Consider the following 24600-nt stretch of genomic DNA (forward strand, 5'->3'; position numbering starts at 1 on the left):
ATGAGCTGATCTGCTAGAAATATTAAAAATATTTATACATTACATAGATATATAAAATAAAAGGAAGTACAGAACACTATAAAAGTATGTGTGTGTACCTATGCATATACTCACACACATTTTGGGATGTGTGTGTGATGTGTGTATGTGTATGTATGTGTATATGTATGTCTGAAAGGAAACACAAGAAACTATAACACTAGTTGTCTCCAGGAAAGGGAAATTGAGTGGTTATAGAAGACAGAACTGAAAAGATAAATTACCTTTCATTGAAAATCTCTGTTTCAATTTTGAATTTTGTAACATATATTATGATTTTAAAAATAAAATTAAAAAAATGCTTCTGGGGGAAAGCAGTGTTATGATTTCTCTAGCTTATTTAAAAATACTTTAAAAATAACATGAAGTGAATATGGCAAAATGTGGTAGAACCTGGGTTACCAGTATTTGCAAAGTCACTGTTCTTTTCTCCTTATACTCTGTATGAAGTTTTATAAAATTCAGAACAGAGAAAATCTTTCATTGACAAGAACAAGTGAAAATCAGTGGATTACACATGTTTAAGAATTTATTAGGAAAAAACCACAGAGGAATACAGAAAAAATATATAAATAAATTAGAACATTTAAAAAAAACACTGATAAATTATACCAAAGAGGTGATTGGGGGACAGGGGAATGGAGAACTAGTGATGCTAAAAATCCATGAGTCAAACTCATTTCATTAAAAAAGACATAGCAGAAACAACCAAGACTGGAATGAAATGGATATTAATTGAGACAAGAGAAATTAACAGAGTGATGAAAGAACACTTTGTATTACTTCATCCTATCGTGTTTGCAAATCTACTTGGACTGTGATTTTCTAGTAGAAAGCAAGTTAAATATAAGATATAAAACAAAAAATAAGCAATAACCATAGAAAAAAGTGAGAACACTTTCTAGATAGTTAGCCTCAGTTCTACTCCAAACCACCAAAAACAAAGGAGAATTCAGATGATTTAAATGATGTGTTCGCTTAACTGCTGATGTTAATGCTAAACCTTTTCAACCCATTCTAGAGCACAGAGTAAAAAGAAAATCCTTAAAATTATTTTAACACAACCAGAAAATCTAATATACAAACATGACAAAAATAGAACAAAAAAGAAAATTACTAATCAGTTCCATCTAAGTAGTACACCTGCAAAAATTCCAAATCAAATTAAGATACTCATAATTCAGTAGTAAATTTAAAAAGCAAAACTTTTTTTAACCAAAATGAGTTTGTTGAATGAACAATAAAAGGAATATAAGGAAATTTCAATATTAAAAATGAATTATTTCACAATGATAAAAGTTTAAAGAATAATATAATTGTTTATGCAAAAAGCATTTGATTACATCTACCACTTGGTTTTGATTAAAATTCTTTAGAAATATATAAAAGGTAAGAGACTTTTCCTAACACAATACACAAGAATCTCAAATTTAAAATTAGCATCTTACTTTGATGACTGAGACCAGTTACATCAAAATAACTTACCTATTGGAACTAAGACCTGATACCACCCCTAGCAGGGTTCTATAAACAAGATAGAACTGTAAACCAACAAGTAAATTCAGTTTGTTCATCTAAGCAAATAGTTCTTCCATCACTGATAAAATATTACTCATATAGGGAAGTAGCTCATTCATCAGACAAAAATTTGATTATCTAAACTCACATCAAGGTCCTCATCTTACTCTTTCACCGACTTCAAACTATCGCAGGATAAATTTTGCCCACTCCTAACCAGTTCCCTGCCTTGAAAATCCTGCCTTAAACCACATCAGCGCATCCCTCAAAGCCCTAATTTCCTGCTTTTGAAACACTACTAAACCTTGTCAAAGTGGTGTTTTCCTTTGCTGCAGTAGGTTTCTGAGAGTCTTTTTGCTTTATAGACCAGCAAAAACATGCTGGTCAAACCCAAGAAGTATCCATTAAAACCTAATTAAATCAACGGTGGGTAATATTTCCACAACTGTTTAAGTGCTCTGAAAGTACCAGTCAGTGAATTTTATCAACATAACTAAAATCCAGATCATTTGGAAGAGGAGAATCACAGCTATCAGTATTTTCAAAGGATTTAGTACATAATTTGAAAAAAAATCTGAAAAGCCATGAGAAAGAGTAAGGAGATCACTTACCCCCAAACAAAACAAAACTTTCAGGTATAGAAAAATTATCAAGTAAGAAAATAAACTGAAAGAAGATACCCCCACCACAAAGTGAAAATATTAACAGTAATTAAAATTATTGAATAAAAAGAAAGACATACCTTGTCCTTGGATAGGAAGACTACTGTTAAACACCAATTCTCCACTAAATTAATTTATTGAAGTTGATGAAATTGCAGTCTAAACTGTAATTTCTTCCAATGAGAAGACATATGAGACAGGAGGCAGAAGAAGAGACACACAGACCCACAGAACAAAAATTGAGCCAATCACAGACGAGAATACAGCATATATGCAAGATGGCATTACAGATAAATGGGCAATTATTGGCAAATAATCGCAAGTAATGGCAAATAACTTGGCAACTTTAAGATTTGAAATAAAAAAAAATTTCTCATGATTTAAGAATTTGAATTAAAAAACACAAAAGAATTAGAAGTTAACATAGGTGAAGAGTTTTATGGGATCAGTGTAAATATCTTTCTAAAATGACATGAAGCTCAGAAGCCATAGAAGCGAACATGGTTATACTTGGACATATAACAATCATACACATTCTTATAACAAAAATGAAGTTTTAAAGTGTGTAAAAAATATCTGTAATACTTGACAATCGAAAGCTTATTCCCCCAATAATAAATGACTCTCTGAAATTAGCAAGAGATTAAAACCTCCACCCACCCCCAAAATTGGACATAAAAAGAAAATTAAAATTACAGATGGCTAATAAACATATGAAAAAATGATCAAACTCAAAAACGAAAGAAATACAATTTAAGACAATAGTTTGGGCTATCACACCGGCAAAGATTTTAAATAGTCATAAAATTCATTATCTGTGAGGTTGTGGGAAAGCTGTCAATCTCATTCATTGCCATTTGAGGATAAAGTTGTTACCACATTTTAAAGGAAATCTTGTGATCATTTTCAAAATTTGAAATGTGCATATACTTAATCCCAGTATTTCCACTGCTAAGTAATTTATTATGATATAATAGACAAATGCAAATTATTGATATATAGGGAGGTTCATTGCAAGAAATTTGGTGCTAACATAAATATCTATGAATGAGAAATGCTTAAAACATTTAATTATATTTCATGTACAAAACAATCATGCAGTCATTCAACAAATGACACAGATATGTATTACTGAAACAGAAAAAGGGTATTGAAAAAACTGTTAAATGAAATGCAACTTGCAGGATAATGTGTACAATATACCTCCACTTCCAGAACCCCCCAAAATAGCTTGTGTGTGTGTGTTTGTGTGTGTGTGCATCTATCCACTTAAAGAATGCACACAACTCACTTAATAGAGGATAACTCTGGGAGATAGAATTGGGAGAGAGGAGGGCACTTAATTTATATATTAGATATTTAGATATGCTTTGAATTTTTGAAAAAAAGTTAATAGATCTTAATTTTTAAATTTACCACATGGCAAATGAAAATTATAAATGTATATTTATGGGAGCACTGAGCAATTCCATCATTCTGAGTTTCTTGTGCAATAATATTTCCTCTACTGAGGCTCCTGGGATTGAGTCAAGTGGAAGCAAGGGAAACAGTCACCATGCCCAAATTAAAGTCTCATCGATGATATCCCAACATGACCATTTCTCAGTTAAGCATTTCTTATCTGCAGGAGGAATCCACTGCAACACAGGAAAGAGAAGAGTTTCCATGCACAAAGAAGACTGTATCATTGTTTTGGAGAAGCTGATGGTAGAAGTAATGGTACCCACAGTAACAAATCCACCTCGTCTCTGTGGTCATCACCTGCAAGGACAGAGTGGGGAAAATTGGCAAAGGTGAGGCACACATTTTCTAAGGAGCATGTCAGGGGGGCTATGAAATCCTTGTACACTCTTCCTCTACATGTTCTGGAAAAATCTACCAAGAATACACAGAGAAAACCACATTTTCAGCAGCTGGGTGGCTGCTATGGCCAGAAAAGTGACTTTAAGACTTCTTAAAGGATGCCAAACACTGGTGATACTTTTTCTCCTTTGCTTGGCCAAAAAATGATGGAGATCTCCAACTATCTCAGATTTTTATCTGTCTCTTACCCTCTGAATTTGGCTCTTTAAAGTTCTAGGTCACTCATTCACTGACACAATTATTTCAGGCAAAACTACTTGTCTACATTCCAGTCTAATAATTATTGAGAATCTATTATATCTCATGCATATAATAATTCTCTGGTAACACAATGGATCCAGCCAAGGAGTTTAGTTTGTTGGTTAAGAAAAGTTAAGGAAATTTTTCATATTAACAGTAAATGTACTAACCGAGATGTAGAAAAGCTATGAAGGTATACAAGAAAAGTTGTATCTCTTTTTTTTTTTTTCCCACATCTTTATTGTAGTATAAATGCTTTACAATGTTGTGTTAGTTTCTGCTGTACAACAAAGTGAATCAGCTATATGTACACATATATCCCCATATCCCCTCCCTCTTGAGCCTCCTTCCCACCCTCCCTATCCCATCTCTCTAGGTCGTCACAAAGTACCAAGATGATCTCCCTGTGCTATGCAGTAGCTTCCCAATAGCCATCCATTTTACATTTGATAGTGTACAAACATCAATATTACTCTCTCACTTCATCCCAGCTTCCCCTTCCCCCCCCCACCCTGTGCCCTCAAGTCTGTTCTCTACATCTGCATCTTTATTCCTGCCCTGCCACTAGGTTCATCAGTACCGCTTTTTAAAACTCCATATATATGCATTAGCATACGGTATTTGTTTTTCTCTTTCTGACTTACTTTACTCTATATGACAGATTCTGGGTCCATCCACCTCATTACAAATAACTCAATTTCGTTTCTTTTTATGGCTGAGTAATATTCCATTGTATATATGTGCCACATCTTCTTTATCCAATCATCTGTTGATGTACATTTAGATTGCTTCCATGTCCTGGCTATTGTAAATAGTGCTGCAGTGAACATTGTGGTACATGTCTCTTTTTGAATTATGGTTTTCTCAGGGTATATGCCAAGTAGTGGGATTGCTGGGTCATATGGTGGTTCTATTTTTAGTTTTTTAAGGAACCTCCATACTGTTCTCCATAGTGGCTGTATCAATTTACATTCCCACCAACAGTGCAAGAGGGTTCCCTTTTCTCCACACCCTCTCCAGCATTTATTGTTTGTAGATTTTTTTGATGATGGCCATTCTGACCGGTGTGAGGTGATACCTCAAAATGGATGAAAGACCTAAATGTAAGGCCAGACACTATAAAACTCTTAGAGGAAAACATAGGCAGAACACTCTATGACATAAATCACAGCAAGATCCTTTTTGACCCAACTCCTAGAGTAAGGGAAATAAAAACAAAAATAAACAAATGGGACCTAATGAAGCTTAAAAGCTTTTGCATAGCAAAGGAAACCATAAACAAGACGAAAAGACAACCCTCAGAATGGGAGAAAATATTTGCAAATGAAACAACTGACAAAGGATCAAACTCCAAAATATACAAGCAGCTCATGCAGCTCAATATCACAAAAACAAACAACCCAGTCCAAAAATGGGCAGAAAACCTAAACAGACATTTCTCCAAAGAAGACATACAGATGGCCAACAAATGCATGAAAAGATGCTCAACATCACTAATCATTAGAGAAATGCAAATCAAAACCACAGTGAGGTATCACCTCACACCAGTCAGAAGTTATATCTCTTAACTCATTATACAATCTGGTCTTTCAATTAGAATGTAACCATAAGTTATCAATCTTCAGAAAATTAATGTCTAACTTTCTACCCAGATGTGGTTGCTCCTAGAAAGCAAGGACTATTCTGACAAAAACCTTACCTTCAGAGGGTAGCCCTTGGACAACAGGTAGGTAAATAGGCTTTGTCTGAAGAATCTTGCTTCAGGGATTTACTGATATCATTCATTCCCAAAAGAGTTCCCAAGAAGTCATCCTCTGAGGGGGAAAAAAAGAAAAGAAACACCACTTCCAGTGAAAAAGGCAATTCAGCTGGAAGCTGGGAAGTCACCCTTCAGTACTCTCCCAGATTGATTTCATTTGGAAACTGCTTTCTACTCCGTTACGCAGCTCTGAAATTATACCTAGCTGCTCATAACTCTATACATTTCAATATCAGCACCTTGTATCAGAGAGTTTCTCTCTTGTACATTTCCAAAGCTGACTAGATTGCCTGGATCCTGCTGAAAATTGTTTCTTTTTTATCATTTATTATTTTCTGCTTAGTTGGCCAGGTTATTTATAAAATCACTCTATATCATCTATTCATATATCTATCCTAAACAAAATTTTATTGAAAGCCTACTCTATGTCTGACAGCCCATTAGGTGTTTGTGTCACAAAAATGAATCTAAAAACATAATGCCATAAGAAATTAAAACTCAATTTGATGAATCAATCATACAAATAAAGAGCTGAGAAGTAACTTAGTAAATGGTATTATAAAGGTAGATTTAGTTTTAGGATAGAATAGTTGAGGAAAGACCCCCATTTAGGAAGACCTGTTATGACCCAAAGCTGTAACTTCCAATTACTATTCTCACTCTCATCTGGCTCTTGGATTGGTTTTTAATGCTATTTATCTACAACCAAATGTCATCAAACTTAAGAAGAGCAAGATATATCAATGCCTATCCATTTGAGGCCTTTTTCTAATAAACATGCAGTTCCCTGCCTGTATAGTCATACCTGCGAGGGTGTCCAAAGGACCACAGGTAGGAAGGGAGAGCATTGGCTGAGAAGTAAGTTGTCACCTCCTTCTCTAGAACTGACATTCAGAAGTTAAGGCAAAGGCATAGACAGTTTCCCTTTCCTTCTAGGCTCTATCACCTGACAGGAAAAAAAAGAGGAAAAGTAACAGTTTAAGAAAGAGTATATGCAGATATAAATGCACCTATGGGTACATATAAACGGTACACAAACACACATGCATGTAATCTAATTTAACAATAAAACATTCATAAAATGTGAGTATCCTGTGCTACACACAGACTGGGCAGGGTGGATGTTGCTAAGTCCTTTGTGTGTTAAGTGCACAATCTTCAGACAAGCACTGTTCTCCCTTCCCCCTGAGGTCCAATAGACACAGAGAGTATCTGACCAATAATTATGTTAGCAAGGTAAAATATTCTCATTCCATTAAGACTAAATGTTAGAAAACAATTTTTTTACTATTATGTACAGATCAATGAAAACATGGTTTCTCTATTACAACCCAGTGAAGTCCAACAGAAGCTCCCAACAATTCCAATGGCAAAAGAAAATTGTTTCTAGTTTATCAATTATCATAAGACCATCTTTAGAAAAAATGTCTGTCAATAATATCCAAATACCTAGAAACACTGGATTAAGCCAGATTACTCTTTTTAAAAAAGTAGTCTAAAATTTGCCCCAAAATAATAATCTAGTGAAAAGTGCTGGTCTATGCAATAATCAGAAGTGTACTAACTATTCTTCATCTAAAACATATCGATAAATACAATATTTTAATATATGATTTTTAAGCAATCTCAATATAACTATAGATGTGACAAAATGAAGAACACATTTGATTACTATGTTCAGATTATCTTCAAAAATGCAGAGAACAATGGCTTACATGTGATTTACTAATCTCAACTTTGCTGATCACCCGATGAACAAATGAAAAACTGTATCTATCTTAAAGTGATGGCTGAATACTCTTTCTGAAGTCATCTGCAGAACACTATATCACAAATTTTATCAAATGTATTTACAGGTTTTCTTCTATTATTATGTCAACCATTAAGATATATTGAAATACTAGATTTATGTAAAGGAGTAAAATTTTAACTTTTATATTAAAGTTAAGCAAAAAACATACCCTTGTTAAAACATGCATTGGTCTTCTGAATATAAACATATTGATACAAGGCCACTGTCTTATTTCATTTTCTTGCTTCCTGACAAGTCAATAAACAAATTTAGAAATATTTGTCATAATGTGATAGCTTATAATTCTATTTTCCAACACGTTTTTCCAAAATAATCTTACCTAAAATTTCAACAAGTATTTTAAAGATGTTATTTTTATAATAACTACATCTCTTATCATATAGTAACATACATGTAATAGCTCTAGATAACTTGTGTCCAATAGAACTTTGGTTTCTGCTGAACAAAGGTCTGGAAATCTTAGGGGTGAGAAATAGCATATCGCTGTGCATATGTTATTGCACAATGGCAATAGCTATTGGTCTCAGACACAGCAAATTTAGTCCTAAATATTCCTGCTGGAAAATATATAGATGTGGACTTTGAGTTTTCTGAAAGTCCCAATAGAAGATAAGCAGCCATTGCCTTCAAAGGAACCTACACAGACACACTTCTTCAGAAAATATTTAAGAACTAAGTTAAGATAATGTATTGAGGAAGAGAAAGATATTAAGTGCCTCTACTGGGAAAAGAAACACAACCTTCTTAAATCCCTGTCTCTGTAAAACCTGCTACTACTAAGGAAATCTTGGCAAATGGTAGCAAGTGCTCTGGCTTACATCACACCTGATTTTTATATAGTTGGATGGCAGAAACATGTTCAACAGTGTTTCACAACCTTTTTTTCCCATCACCTTCCTGGATATCCTTCTTAGACATTTTCTCCTAGTTTTCAACCCTGCTCCCAAATTTTAGTACCACAGATATGCTGTATATCTGCTTATGTACTATGGCTGTTTGGAGGACAATGAACTACTGTAATATTTAAGATTTCTTTTGATCCCCAAGAACCAATTTTTCACCCCAGGATGATGACATCGACTATGTTGAGAATACACTGTGAATACTCATTAATTTGAGAAAAATAACTAAACAGGTAAGGAGTGCATAGAGTGTTCCATTCTGTCATGAACTGTGTTTGGGGCAGTTTCCCATTCTCTTCAAATGGTCACTCAACAGGACACACTGCTGAGGTTTCAGGGACCTTCTCTCAATCATATACCTTATTTTGGCCCAACATCATCTTCATTCCTAAAAAGGAAGGAACTATTCAAGCACTCTCAATGTCCAATGCCTTTATGCTTTGAGCTAAGCACAGAAGTGTGAAAAATCCTATAATCTATAGGAATGGAAACCACGGAGGACTCACCATATTATTAATGTATGTATCTGATGTTATAACAAGGGTCCTCCCAAAATAGATTAAACTATTGACAAGCAAAATAAAATGAACAAATAAACAAAAACAAATCAAAAAAACCACTGGCTAGCAACAGGTAAATTTGAACGGTGGTATATTGTCAATGAATCTTCTGGAAACTTCACAGAGATCAGCACTGATACTGATAGTAATGCAAACCTAATATCAATGGCATGTTACTGAGTTTAGAAATTTTTTTGTTTATTTATTTATTTATGGCTGTGTTGGGTCTTTCGTTTCTGTGCGAGGGCTTTCTCTAGTTGTGGCAAGCAGGGGCCACTCTTCATCGCGGTGCGCGGGCCTCTCACTATCGCGGCCTCTCCTGTTGTGGAGCACAGGCTACAGACGCACAGGCTCAGTAATTGTGGCTCACGGGCCCAGCTGCTCCGCGGCATGTGGGATCTTCCCAGACCAGGGCTCGAACCTGTGTCCCCTGCATTGGCAGGCAGATTCTCAACCACTGCGCCACCAGGGAAGCCCCTGTTACTGAGTTTAAAGTGCAACTAGAACTTTGCTTTCCTCCAGAGCCACCTCCTCTCAAGAAAACACAATGAGACAAATAGTAGCATTCCTCCAACCAATCTAGCTTTCAGTTTCATGGGTTTTCCCTATAGTTATTCTGGGCTTTACTTTTATGTCATTGACCTTTGCTCAGAAATGTATTATTTACTCCCTTTTACTTGATTTGGGTTTAATTCTCTAGTTTAGTCTTTTTCTTGCTTCTTAGGGTTAAAGCTTAGATTATTTGTTTGATATTTTTCCTCTTTTCTAATATAATCATTTAAAACTATAAATTTCTGTCTAGGCATGTCTTTAGTTGTATCCCACTCAGTTCTAAATGTTTACTTTTATAATTTTGTCTTTGACCATGGGTTCTTGTAAAGGATGTTAATTTCCAAATATTTAGTAATAACCCAGATTGACTTGTTTGATTTCTAATTTAATTCTTCTGTGGTCACAGAACATACTCTACACAATTTCAATCTTTTAAAATTCACTGAGTTCAGTTTTATAACTTAGCATATGACCTATGCCAGAAAATGTTCCAGATGTGTTTGAAAATAATTTGTGCTCTGCTATTGGTAGGTAGAATGTTCTATATATGTCAGGTCAAGTTGGTTGATAAGATTGCTCAAGTATGCTATAACCACACTGATTCTCTATATTGGTCTATCAATTATTAAGAAGAGGGTCCTCTTCAGTACCTCTTCAGGCCAGATGTTACTGCTTAATTGCCTATTTATCCTTTTGATCATGTCGGTTTTTGCTTTATGTAATTTGAGACACTATTACTTGATGATTATGTAATTAAACCTTCTATCGTATAATATCCTTCTTCATTTCTAGTAATATTTTACCATAAAGACTATTTTCTCTGATGTCAGTATAGCCACTCTTGCTCTATTCTGGGTATTCTCTGCATGATATAATTACTAATCTTTTACTTTCAGACAGTTTGTCTTTTTTGTTCTAAAGTATCTCTTTTATGAACAATGTATACCTGTTTAATTTTTTAAATGAAATCTCCCAGTTTCTGTCTTTTAAATTTAATATAATGGTCATGTGGTTGGATTTATGCCTGCCATTTTCCTATCTGTTTTCTAGATGTCATATCATTTTGGTTTCTCTGTTCATTCTTAGCTGCCTTTTTTGTATTAAATAGATACTTCTTATTGTACTATTTTAATTCTTCGGCAGTTCTTTTAATGTTTTTGAGTTATTTGCTTAGTACTGACCCTAGGGTTTACAAAAGCACCTTAAATTATCACAATCTACTTCAGAGTAACACTAATTTTGTTATATGTCCTTTTATATATATTGAACTCAGTTTCAGAGAAGTGATTCTGTCACTCATTTTGTCCAGATTTCCCAACAGATCAATTATTGAAGCCATCATTGGCCCCAGCATGTTTATAAAGCAACTGTGAGCCTGAGATAGGTGACAAACACTGAACAATAAGGATCCCATCACCACTGGATACACAGTCCATGCTATTAAGTCATGGAGACCAGCAAACACAATCAGTGACCCAGTTCCATGTTTGACTCATGCAGATAGACTCTCAGTGTCATTGGAACATTGCAAGTCCCTAAAAGAATATCAGTATCCTCAGGACAAAATACTTACCTTTGTGAGAATTCACAAAGGCCTTTGAGAATGGAAAGCAGAATTATTCCCAACACTTTCTTTCATGTCTCATCTCAAGGGGAAGGGATAAACTCATCCATATGAAACCCAGTTTTTGGAACACATCAACCTGTGGGAAAGAATAAATGTGCATTTAGATGAGAAGTAGGATGAGTCCATTTGTCAACTATATACAAGACAGGAGTGTTCACTATGTATATGCATGTAATACATATTATCACTCTACTGAGATGTTTCTGAAATTATTCAAAAGACAGATAGTGCAAAAATTTGGGGTGGAAAAGTGCCTCACATGACTCACCAGGTTATTAATGCCTCACACTCTTTGGATTAACAGACACCTCACAAAAGCAATAAAATTCTAAATTGCTTAATAAAATAATAAAATAATCTAGGAACATACATTTATTAAAATTGGATATTACATATGGAAGGCATTGTTTTGATTTTTCCCAGAGAAAGGAGCTGGTGCAAGTGACAAAAACAGCACTTCTTTGGTGTGGCAGTGAGAATTCCAAGCAGCAAAATGTCCCTTCTCTCTAACATCACTTCCAATCTGCAAAGCACAAGTGAAATTAGGGAGTTGAGCAACAAAACTTTCCTAATGTAATATTTAGTAACAAGTTGTTATAAGGAATACATCAAAGATATTCAGTGGCAATCAATATGACAAGAACTATAAATGCTCACTCCTTGGAACATATTAGTTTAGAAATATTTGTTCTAAGACATTTGTCTCAAAGTTTCCTCAGTGTACCCACCATAACTTCATCCATTATAACTAGGATCTTTCTTTAAACACATTAGAAATCCATTGGGGGTATATAAAAGTGGCTAAGGAAATCCATGTAAAACAAACAAACACAAGAACTGGAAATTTAATCATTTCACATCTGAAAATGTTTAATGCAGTATATAGTTGAAGCCAGTACTCGTGTGTTGCTCTTTTGGTTGATGAGAAAAATAAAAAACAAAGAAACAATAATTCAATCCTAGTGACTGGTTGGCAAGCAAATTAAAATATATTGTGAAGGTTTCACATATAGTACCTACTTTTTAATTATCATATATTTGTTTCACTTACTAGGGAAAAGTAAAAATCCATAATCTGTATTTTGACCACCTATAAATAGCCCTCAAGAGAGGACTCCAGCAGCTCAGACAACTGTGTGAATGGCTCAAGTGTAGGTACAACCATTTCTAGAATCTTCAGTGCTCATGTGCTAGTTTCCCAGGGTCTGTTTACTACAAGTGTATTTATGCTGCCAGCTAAAGACTCAAAGGGTTGCAATTTCGCCTGAAAATTAGATATGAATAGACACTGTACAGTTCAGTTCCTCTAATGCAGGCAAGCAGCTTAGCTTTCTAATACCACAGTTCTTCCTGATACCACATGAATGACATCACTGATCTCCACCCTGTAAATATTTTGCTTAGGGTGGGTATCTATGCTAGACCTCAGTTTCACAGAAGTGATTGTGTAACTCATTTTGTTCAGATTTTTAAATGAGATCAATTATTATAGCAATCATTGATACACATGAGTTTCTAAAATAGGGCACTGCTCACCTCAGAAAGTGAAAGAAACTCCTTAGTTCATCACTTATCTACTCTACTCAGTTATGGAGACCAGACCCCACATCAGTGATCCAGGCTCCACAGCTGACTATCATAGACAGTGCCTTACGGTAATTGGAATATTATATAATCTTTAGAAGGAAGGTCAATATTTTAGGGACAAATGCTTACTGACTTGAGAATTCCCACTGGCCTCTTAGGATGGGCCTTTCCTTCATGTCGCATCTCAAGGGGAAGGAATAAACATTTTCATAGGAAACCTGAGCTCTATCCTTGTTACCCTGTGGGAGTAGAATAAAAATGTGGAAAGATTAGAAGTAAACCTGTCCATTGGTCTGTCAGGCATAAGACAGTAGGGTTCAATAATGTACCCTCCTATTAAATAAGCTAATGCATTGCTCTGCTACGATGTTTTCAGTGTTATTCCAACAACATTAATTGTGTTAGGCTCTCTGGCCTCCATAAGAGCAAATATTGTCCAACATTTTCTGCCAGACAAATTAAACGTGCAATCAGACTGTCGGAATGTGCTTAAAGTTCCAGGAAAATGTTAGCCTGGTGAACAATTCAATCAAAACAATACATATAATGCATATATATTCTGTAAATTAAACCTCAGAATTATTTTATCCTCAAAGATGACCGAATGGATTGGGGAGGAGAAAACTGCAAAAAGCCATGATAGGGAAATAAAGAACAGTCGTCTAAAAATCACCTATAGCACTAAACTTGCTTGAGCTCAGGAACCTGGCAATTTGCAGAGGATGCACAGTTACTCTATGCCTGATTCTACATGGTATGGTCACAGCAATGCAGGCAGGACTCACACAGGCACAATAAATACTGACATGTGACTAGAGAGGTTGGGAGGGTGCAGAGAGGAAAAGTCAGACACTGAGCCCTCTCACCATGAAATACTTCCCGTCCTATTGTCAGGGTGGTGCTCACCAGGCCACACTGCTGAGGATTCAGTGACATTTGGCCAAGCACACCCCTCAGTAGAAACAATTTCTCTCCGCCACGCTGGTGAGGAATGGCTTTACCATCGTCTCCATGCTTAATTCCTGTATGAGGCATTAGTAGGAAGACTGAGAAAATGCAAAAATTCTGGAAAAGAACAGAAAGAAGCCTCAAAGAATCACCAGATTATTAAGTCCTCACACTGTTTGAATTGACAGACTCTACACAACACCAATTACATTCTTGATTACTTAAAAAATAATAACCCAGGAAAAATTTATAAAAGATTAAATGTTACCTTGAGAGTGCATCATTGGATTTCTTCTTAGATAAGGAGCTGGCAGAAGTGACAAAACCAGCTCTTCTTTGGTGGGGTGGTAAGAATTCCATGCAATTCCAATATTACTTCCAACCTACAAACCACAGAGGAAATTAGAGGAGTTGAGAAAGAAAACCTTCCAAGTTGAATATTAATTGATAAGAGGTTATAAGGAATTAATTACATACATTTGTTGACCACCTGTATGATAAGAATGAAAATAGCATTGTTCCATGGAACAGGAAAGTATAGAAAGTCATTTGTTCTAAGACCTGGTCAAAATTTCCCCAAAGGACACTTAGAATCACTCATTAAAACTGGGATCTCCCTTAAAACACATGTGAAACAGACTGAAGGAATATGAATATTAACCAATAAAATGCCAAGAACTGGAAACGCAATAATTTCACAAATAAAAATATTTAATGCAGCATATACTTGACTCCATCACTCAAATGTCTAGAAAATTTCTCTTTGGGTGAGAAGAAAAATAACTGTATGAATTTTTGTGACTGAGTTAACAATCAAATCAAAACATCCCCTGAGATATTCCTGTAAATACAAACTACTTTTAAATTTCCATATATTTGCTTTATCTAAAAAAAATGACAAGTAAAGACATAATATCTTTTGAACTGACTATGTAATTGACCTCAATAGACTACTGCTCACTCACAAGATTGTAGCATCTAAGGAAATCTTGTGAATGGCTCAAGGGTAGACAAAAACATATATCCTGGGTCTCACTACTAATGTGCTGGTTCTCCAGAGTCTGATTACTATGAGTGAATGGATGCTGTCAGCCAAGCACTCTATGAGTTTCCATGTCGTCCCTAAACCAGACATTTATAGATCTCTGTACAGCTCATTTCCCTTAATGTATGCAATCAGGTGAGCTTTCAAACACTTCAGTCCTGGCTGGTACTTCTACTAGACCAATTGAGCTCCCTCCACATTTTTTGCCTAGCATGGTACCTGGGAGGGACCTCAGCTGACAAATGATTTTGTCACTCAATTTGTTCATATTCCAATGAGAAACATATGTGAAGTTATCATTAATCCAGGCACATTAGTAAAAGGGACTTTGATCCTGAGATATGTGGCAGTCACTGAGCACTCAGGGATCTGATACCTTCAGACACATTGACCCACAGTATTCAATAATGCAGACCAGTCATCACAGTCGATGACAGCCCCATGACTGACTAGCACAGCCAGAGTCTCATTGTCATATGAGTGTTACAATGTCCTAAGAGGAATGTCAATATTTTCAGGATGAAATGCTTACTGATGTTACAATTCCCACTGGCTCTTGAGGATGAGATGGTAAAATTATTTTCAATACTTTCCTTCATGTCACCTCTCAAGAAGAGGGATAAACTCTTTCATATTAAACTCAACCAGTGGTCCATACCTGTGGAAATAGAGTAAAAATATGGAAAAATGAGATGTATATATGTCTATTTGTCAAACATGCACAAGACAAGCAGATTTATTATGTACCTTCATATTAAATATACACATATTACTTTACTAGAATGTTTCTGATGTTATTCAAAGGGAGAAAGCACAAAAACCTTGGAAATAAAGGAGACAAAATATTGGACCTCACCAGATAATTAATAACTCACATTATTTGGATTAACAGATACTTCACAAAACCAATTACTTATCTGATTACAAAAAATATAATAAAAATAAGCCGTAAAAAGAAAATTTGTTTAAAATTGGTTATTACCTTTGGAGTTCATTATTCTGTTCCATCCCAGGAGGGGGAACAGGTGAAAGCAACAAAATCAGCACTTTTTTTTATGGCGGTGAGTATTCCATGCAATTCCAAAGTCACTTCCATTTTTCAAAGCACAGAGGAAATAAAGGAAGTTGTGATATGAAACCTTCCCAACTGAATGTCAATTGATAAAAAGTAATAAGGAATTAACCACAGATATTCACTTGACAATCTATATAATGAGAAAAAATTATGTTTGTTCCTTGGAAAAGGGTAGCATAGGAAATCAATTTTTCTAAGACCTTCATCTCACAGTTGACCCCAAATTCCCCCTGACTATTACTTACTAAAATTACAACTTCTCTTTAAACATATAAACCCACTGAAGGAATATGAATATTAGCTGATGATATCCACATAAAATTCCAAGAATTAGAAATTTAATCATTTCATGTTAAAAATGTTTAATGACATATCCAAATTTAACCCATCATCAAATATCTAGGAATTTCTCCCTGAGTGACAAGAAAAAGAAAAAAACATATTCTACTCTTTGAATTGATAGGTTAGCAAGCAAATTAAAACATGATATAAGATAATCTCACGAATGCAATCAACTTTTCTATTTTCCCATATTTCTTTTACGTAAGAGATAAATGACAAGCAAAAACTAATAATTTCTTTCTAATTGGCTATCTAATAGACCTAAACAGGCTGATCTTCACAAAAGACTGCAACATCTAAGGAAACTGTGCGAAAGCCCTAGTTTAAGCACAACCATTTCATGTGCTGGTTCTCCACTGTTTGTTTACTATGGGTGTAAAGATGCTGCCTGCCCAGCACTCAGAGTTGTCATTCCACAATGGTTATTTATAATTTCTGTACAATTCATTTCCTCTAGCATATGCCAGCATCTTAGTTTTCTAATATCATAGTCCTTTTATGGGGGTTACTACTAGCTGACCAAACTGAATCCTCTCCATATTTTTGCCTAATGTGGTCTCTTATGCTGGATCTCAGTTCACATAAGTGATTTTGTCACTCATTTTGTTCAGATTCCAACGAGATCCATTTTTGAAGTCATCATCAATCCAGGCACATTTGTGAAAGAGACCTTGATCCTGAGATATGTGGCAGACACTGAGCTCTCAGGACTCCATCTCCCTGTGACACAGTAGCCCACACTATTATACAAAACTGAGGTCTTGGTCCATGTCGATATGCTGGCATAGAGTAAAATTATGGAAAAATGAGAAGTATATGTGTCCACCTGTTAACCACGCACAACACAAGATGTTCACTATGCACAAGTATACAAAAATACTATTTCTCTAGTAGGATCTTCTGATGTTATTCAAAATGGAGGAAGTATTAAAATCCTGAGGAAAAAGTACACAGAAACCTCAGATGACCCAGACTATTAAAAGCCTCACATTGTTCGGATTAACAGGCTCCAAAACACCATCTGTAATCTTGCTCACTAAAAACACATACTAGAAAAACCCAGGAAAATACATTTATTAAAAATTGCAATGTTACCTCTGGAGTGCATTGTTGTGATTATTTCTGTAGAAGGGAGCTGGTATGAGTGACAAAATCAGCAGTTCCTTGAAGAAGTGGGAGGAATTCCATCCAACTTCAATATCACCTCTAATCTACTGAATATATTGGGAAATTAGGGAATTTGACAAACCAAACCATCATAATTGAAAGTTTACTAACTAATAACAGATTATAAGGAATAAACCATAAATATTCTCTTGACTATCTGTATAAGAAGAAAAATAATGCTCACTACTTGGATCAGGGTAACACTGAAAGTCATAAGACCTTGATCTCAAAGTTTCCCCAAAGCCTTCCCTCAGCATCAGGCATTAATACTAGGATCTCCCCTTCAACACTGTGAAACCCACTAACACAATATGAATACTGGGCAATGAAAACTACGTAAAATATAAATAACTGGAAATATAATATTTTTAATTAAAAATGTTTAATACAGCATCTATTTGGATCCATAACATTAACGCCTAGAAAATTCCTCTTTGGGTGACAGGGAAAAAAACTCTTCCAATACTTGTGACTTGGTCAGCAAGGAAATTAAAACATTCTGGAAGACATTTTGACAAATAGAAACTGCTCTTCAATTTCTATATTTTTCTTTTACTTTAAGAGATAAATAAACACTCATATATTCTGCCTTGAATACCTAATTGACTTCACTCTGAAGACTTAGGCACCTAAGAAAAATGTGTGAATGGCTCATGGGTAGACATAACCATTTACCACCAGCCTCTCTATTCCTGTGCTGGTTCTCCAGGATCTGGTTACTATGAATGCATGGATACTGCCAGCCAAGCATTCAAAGAGTTGCCATGTCATCCTTAAGTCAGATATTTATAGACCTCTGTGAAATTCAATTCCCTTAATGTATGCAATCAGGATAGCATTCAATTACTATGGACCCTATAGGTTCCACTAGCTGACCAAACTGAGCTCTACCCCAACATTTTTGCCTAGCATGGTCTCTTGTGCTGGACCTCAGTTCACATCAGTGATTTTGTCACTCATTTTGTTAAGATTCCAACAAGATCCATTTTTGAAGTCATCATCTATCCAGGCACATTTGTGAAAGAGACATTGATCCTTAGATATGTGGCAGACACTGAGCTCTCAGGACTCCGTCTCCCTGGGATGGAGTATTTTCAGGAAAAAATACTTACTGATATTAGAATTCCTGCTGGCCCTTGAGGATGGAAGGCAGAATTATTCCTAATACTTTCCTTCATGGCACATATCAAGGAGTAGGAAGAAACTCATCCATATGAAACCTAGTTTTTGGTCCATATCTACCTGTGGGAAAGTATAAATGTGAAAAGGTGAAAGGTATACATGTCTATTTGTCAAAATTGCATAAGACAAGAAGATGTGCTATGTATCTTTATGTAAAATATCCTAATTTATTACTCCTCTGGGATGTTTCTGGTTAAAGTAGAGAAAAGCATAAAATCTTAAAAATAAAGGAGACTGAAGCCTCAGATGCCTCAACAGATTATTAATGCTAGTAAAGTTGTTTGTATTAACTGACTATTCATCAACTCAATACAATTTTTGATTACTTAAAAAATAATAAAAATAATCCAGAAAAGTAAATTTACTAAAATTGGATGTTACCCTAGGAGTGTATTGTTTTGTTACTTCCCAGTTAAGAGAGCTGGCACAAGTGACAAAATCAGTACTTCAATGGTGTGGTGATGATATTCATGGAATCCTAATGTCATGGCCAATAAAAAAGTGCACAGGAAATTAGGGAAACTGCAAAACAAAGTTTTCCTAATGGAATATTCAGCTATAAGAAGTTATAAGAATTCATAATAGATATTCCTTGGATCATGAGATGACAAGAACAATTATGCTCACAACTTTGATCACAGTAGAATAGATATAATTTTTTCTAAGATATTTGTCTCAAAGTTTCCCCAAAACACTCACTGCAAAATCATTTACTGTAACTAGGATGTATCTTTAAACACATTAGAAACCCATTGAGAATATATGAAAGGGGCCAATGATATCCATGTAAAAATCTAAGAATTTGAAGTATAATCATTTCACATCTAAAAACGTTTAGTAGTTGAAGCCAGCGTTCAAAATATATGAAATTACTTGCTCAGTTTGTAGGAAAAATGAAAAACAAAGAAACAACTGTTCTAATTCTGGTGTCTGGGATGGCAAGCAAATTAAAATATGTTGTGAAGATTCCACACATCTACTCTTCAATTTACATATAATTGTTCCACTTAACAGAAAAGGAAAAGTAGAAGCTCATAATACAATATCTTTGAATTTTGACAATCTAAGCACATTAAAGATATCAATAATCACTCAGAAGATTTTGGTAGCTCAGATAAATGTGTGAATGGTTCAAGTGTAGTTACAAAGGTTTCTCATGGAACTCATTATTCAAGTGGTGATTACCCAGAGTTTATTTACTACAAGTTTGTACATGTTGGCAGCCAAGTACCCAAAGAGTTATCATATCATCCCCAAATTGGTTATTTATCGACCTTTGTACAATTCAGTTCCTCTAGCGTATGCCAGCATCTTAGTTTTTCAATACCGTAGTCCTTTCTGGGGGACACCTGCTGAGCAAATTGAATATCCCTCCACACTTTTGCCTAGCATGGTCCGTGGACTGGATCTCAGCTCACATAAGCGATTTTGTCACTCATTTTGTTCAGATTCCACTGAGGTCCATTTTTGAAGTCACCATTTATCCAGGCACACTTATAAAAGGGAACTTTAGAATGAAACATGTGGCAGACAATGAGCTCTCAGGAATCCATCTCCCTGGGACACACTGGCCCACACTATTCAACCGTGGAGGTCAGCATCACTGGTGACCCCAGAGTCCCATTGTCACTGGAGGGTTACACTCCCTGAGAGGAATGTCAGTATCTTCAGGACAAAGTGCTTACCAGCATGAAAATTCCCACTGGCCCTTAAGGATGAGAGGCAAAATTGTTACTGAAATACTCCTTCATGTCAGATCTCAAGAAGAGGGAATAAACTCATTCATATGAAACCCAACTCTTGGTCCATCTTGAATTGTAGTAATAGAATGTAAAGATGTAATATGTAAAGATGAGAAGCGATAATGTCCATTTATCAACCAAGCAAAAGATGGAATGGTTCACTGTGCACCTGCATTTAACTGTATTCATTTATTTCTTTACTTAGTTATTTAAAAATAATATTCCAAACAAATAAAGAGCAAAAGTTATGGAAATAAAGGAGACAGAAAACATGAATAACTCACCATATTATTAATGCCTCACAGTATTTGAATTAACAGTCCTTAAAAAACCATGTGAATTCCTGACTTCTTAAAAACAATAACAAAAATAATCCTGCAAAAAACTTATTGAAAATTGGGTTATCTCTGGAATACATTGTTCTTGCCATTCCCAGGTGAGAAAGCTGTTACAAAAACAGCAGTTCCTTGGTGTAGTGGTGAGAATTCCAAGCAATAAAATGTACCTTCCATTCAACATCACTTCCAACCTACAAAGCACAAGCAAAAATTAGGGAGGTTGAGAAAGAAAATCTTCTTAATATAATGTTAAATCATAAAAGCTTACATAACATTCACCATAGATAGTCACCGGACAACTGATATCACCAGAAGAGTTACACTCACTATTTGGAACATGGTAGTATACAGATTAATTTTTTTAATAAGACATTAGTTTCAGAGTTCCCCAGAGCACATGCCTCAGAACCATGCATTACAACCAGGACCTCTCTTATACACATTTGAAACACACTGAGGGCAGAAGTCATGAAATCCATATAAAAATGCAAGAATTTTAAACATGATTTCACATCTAAAAATGTTTATTACAGCATATAATTGAAGCCAGCAATCAAATGTATATGAAACTTCTTCTTCACATGATCAGAGGAAAAAGAGAGACACAACTAAACAACAGTTGAAAACTTAAGACTGGGTTGGCGAGCAGATTAAATATACTGTGAAGACATTCCAAAATATAGTACCTATGCTTCAATTTCCATGTAATTGTTTCACTTAATGTAGAAATGAAGAATAAAAACCCATGAAACCTGTGATCTCTTTGAGTTTTGACCATCTAATTACCCTAAAGAGACCGTTACTCAGAAGACTCCAGCAGCTCAGACAAACATGTGTAAGCATAACCATACCCACATTTTCTGCTCTCATGTGCTGGCTCTCTAGAGTCTGTTTACTAAGTACATAAATAATGCTGCCAGGTGAGCACTTAGAGAGTTTCACTATTATCCCAACACTGTAGAAGTACAGACCTCTGCCTAATTCAGTTTATCGAACGCATGCACGTTCGTAAGCTTTCAAATACAACAGTCCCTGTTGGTACCTCACAACTGAACAAACTCAACACTCCCTCCACATATTTTGCACAGGGTGGGTATCTGTGCTGGACCTCAGTTTCCCAGAACTGATTAGGTCACTCATTTTGTTCAGATTTTCTGAGATCAATAATTACAGTCATCATCAATCCAGGGACATTATTAAAAGGGGTACTTTGAGGCTCAGTTAAGCAACAGACCAAGCATTCAGGAGTTCATCACCCATGGACACACTGACCTATCATATTCAGTCATGGAGACCATATATCACATATACTTCCCAAGGCTCCAAGGCTGACTAGCATAGTCAAAGACTTACTGTTATTGAAATATTATATTACCCCTATGAGAAATGTCAGTATTTCCAGGACAAAATTCTTACCAGTTTGAGAATGGACCTTAAGGATGGAAAGGCAGACTTATTCTGAATCCTGTCCTTTATGTCACCTCTCTTTCATATGAAACACAGTACTTGATCCATGCTGCATGTAGGAATAAAATAAAATGTGGAAAGATGAGAAGTAAATGTGTCCATTGGTCTGCCAGGCACAAGATGGTAAGGTTCACAAATGTACCCTGACATTAAATAAAATAATATATTTCTCTCCTGAAATATTTCTGATGTTATTCCAACAATATTAATTGTGTTAATCTCTACCCTCCATCAGAGCAAATACTGTCCAGTATTTTCTGCCACCAGATAATCAGGTGTTTATAGACAACTAAAAAATTTATTTCCTATAATTTATGCAACCAGGTTAACTTTCAAATACCATAGTCACTATTAGTAGTACTTCTTGATCAATTGAACTCCCTCCATTTTTTGCCTAGTATAGTCCTTTGTGCTGGACCTCACCTCTCAGAAGTAATTTTGTCAGTCATTTCATTCAGACCCCACTGAGATCCATTTCTGAAGTCATCATCAATACAGGTACATTTGTAGAAGAACATTAAACGTGAGATATGTGGCAGAGACTGAGCACTCAGGATTCCAACACCCTCAGACACAATGACCCACAGTTTTAAATCACAGAGACCAATCATCACAGTCAATGACCTAGTCTCACAGTTGACTAGCTTGGCCAGAGTTTTATTATCATTGGAATGTTAAAATGTTCTAATGTCAGTATTCTCAGGACAAAATGCTTACCAGTGTGAGAATTCCCACTGGACTGTGAGGTTTGGATGGCAGATATAGTCATGATATTCTCCATCATTTCACTTCTCAAGGTGAAAAAAATTAGTTCTTTCATAAAAAAACAAGTGCTGATTCTAAGTTGAACTACAAAATTAGAGCAAAAGTGAGCAAAGATTTGTAACACATTCACTGATCAGTTGGCCTAGGAATCCCTACACTGCAGGTATTCTCATTTACTTAGCCTCAAAGATGTCTAGAAGAGAGAAACTCTTTCTGCACCTAAAAAGGCTAAAAGCTGGGTGACAAAGGTCAGGTCATCCCATGTTGTTGAGCAACCTTAATTAAGAGGAACTCTTCATTTCTGTATGCTGGAGTCTCCCTTACCCCAGTGAGAGCCTTAGGTAACCCAGTCTAGAAAAAACTTTCCAACACCTTATACAGGACTAGTAGGAGATATGTGAAGGTCCAGCAAAACCAAAGAAACAAAGGGATCAAAACAGCAGCAAATCGGCTTTGACAATCGGACTGCAATTGAAACCACACCCTAGAAAAATATGATAAGACATTGAAATAAACCAACACAGGGATCATGGAACTAAAATAAAAATTTAAGTAGAAATCAGGTATCCCAATTTAATATGAAAAACTGCCCAATAGAGATGCAAATAGACATTATCATATTAAGTGAAGTAAGTCAGAAAGAGAAAGACAAATACAGTATGATATCACTTATACATAGAATCTAAATTATGGCACAAAAGAACCTATCTACAAAACAGAAACAGACTCATAGACATAGAGAACAGACTTGTGGTTGCCAAGGGGGATGGGAGGAGAAAGAAGGATGTACTGTGAGTTTGGGGTTCGTAGATGCAAATAATTACATTTAGAATGGATAAACAACAAGGTCCTAATATATAGCACGGGGAACTATATACAATATGCTGTGATAAACCATAATGGAAAAGAATATAAAAAAAGAATGTGTATGTGTGTATAACAGAGTCACTTTGCTATACAGCAGAGATAGTTACAACATTGTTTATCAACTATACTTCAATTAAAAAAAAAAACTGCCCAATAGGAATGAAAAAATCACACTATACAAGAAAAATAATCATGAACAGAATGTGACCAGAAAATCAATGAAGGAAACAAAAGCTTAAAAGTGCAATTATAGAAAAAATATTAAAATATTGATGAAAAAATTTTACAGTGTAAATAAAAAATACCTTAAAACAAATAAAAAAGAAAATAATCTCCAGTAAATAATATGAATTGTATCTATCAAACATTTAGAGAAGAGCTAACACCTATCCTTCTCAAACTCTTCCAAAATATTGCAGAGGGAGGAACACTCCCAAACTCATTCTACGAGGCCACCATCACCCTGATACCAAAACCAGACAAAGATGTCACAAAGAAAGAAAACTATAGGCCAATATCACTGATGAACATAGATGCAAA

At 35.3% G+C, this 24600-nt stretch overlaps 4 pseudogenes; all 4 read right to left on the minus strand.

The window, feature by feature from the left end:
* Nucleotides 1-12955: 12955 nt before the first annotated feature.
* On the minus strand, nucleotides 12956-13040 carry LOC132361360 (small nucleolar RNA SNORD116; annotated as a pseudogene).
* Nucleotides 13041-15341: 2301 nt separating this feature from the next.
* On the minus strand, nucleotides 15342-15421 carry LOC132361355 (small nucleolar RNA SNORD116; annotated as a pseudogene).
* Nucleotides 15422-17099: 1678 nt separating this feature from the next.
* On the minus strand, nucleotides 17100-17181 carry LOC132361197 (small nucleolar RNA SNORD116; annotated as a pseudogene).
* Nucleotides 17182-18624: 1443 nt separating this feature from the next.
* On the minus strand, nucleotides 18625-18706 carry LOC132361199 (small nucleolar RNA SNORD116; annotated as a pseudogene).
* Between the last annotated feature and the right edge of the window lie 5894 nt (nucleotides 18707-24600).

Source organism: Balaenoptera ricei, chromosome 2 (assembly GCF_028023285.1).
Source record: "Balaenoptera ricei isolate mBalRic1 chromosome 2, mBalRic1.hap2, whole genome shotgun sequence".
Lineage (NCBI taxonomy): Eukaryota > Metazoa > Chordata > Mammalia > Artiodactyla > Balaenopteridae > Balaenoptera > Balaenoptera ricei.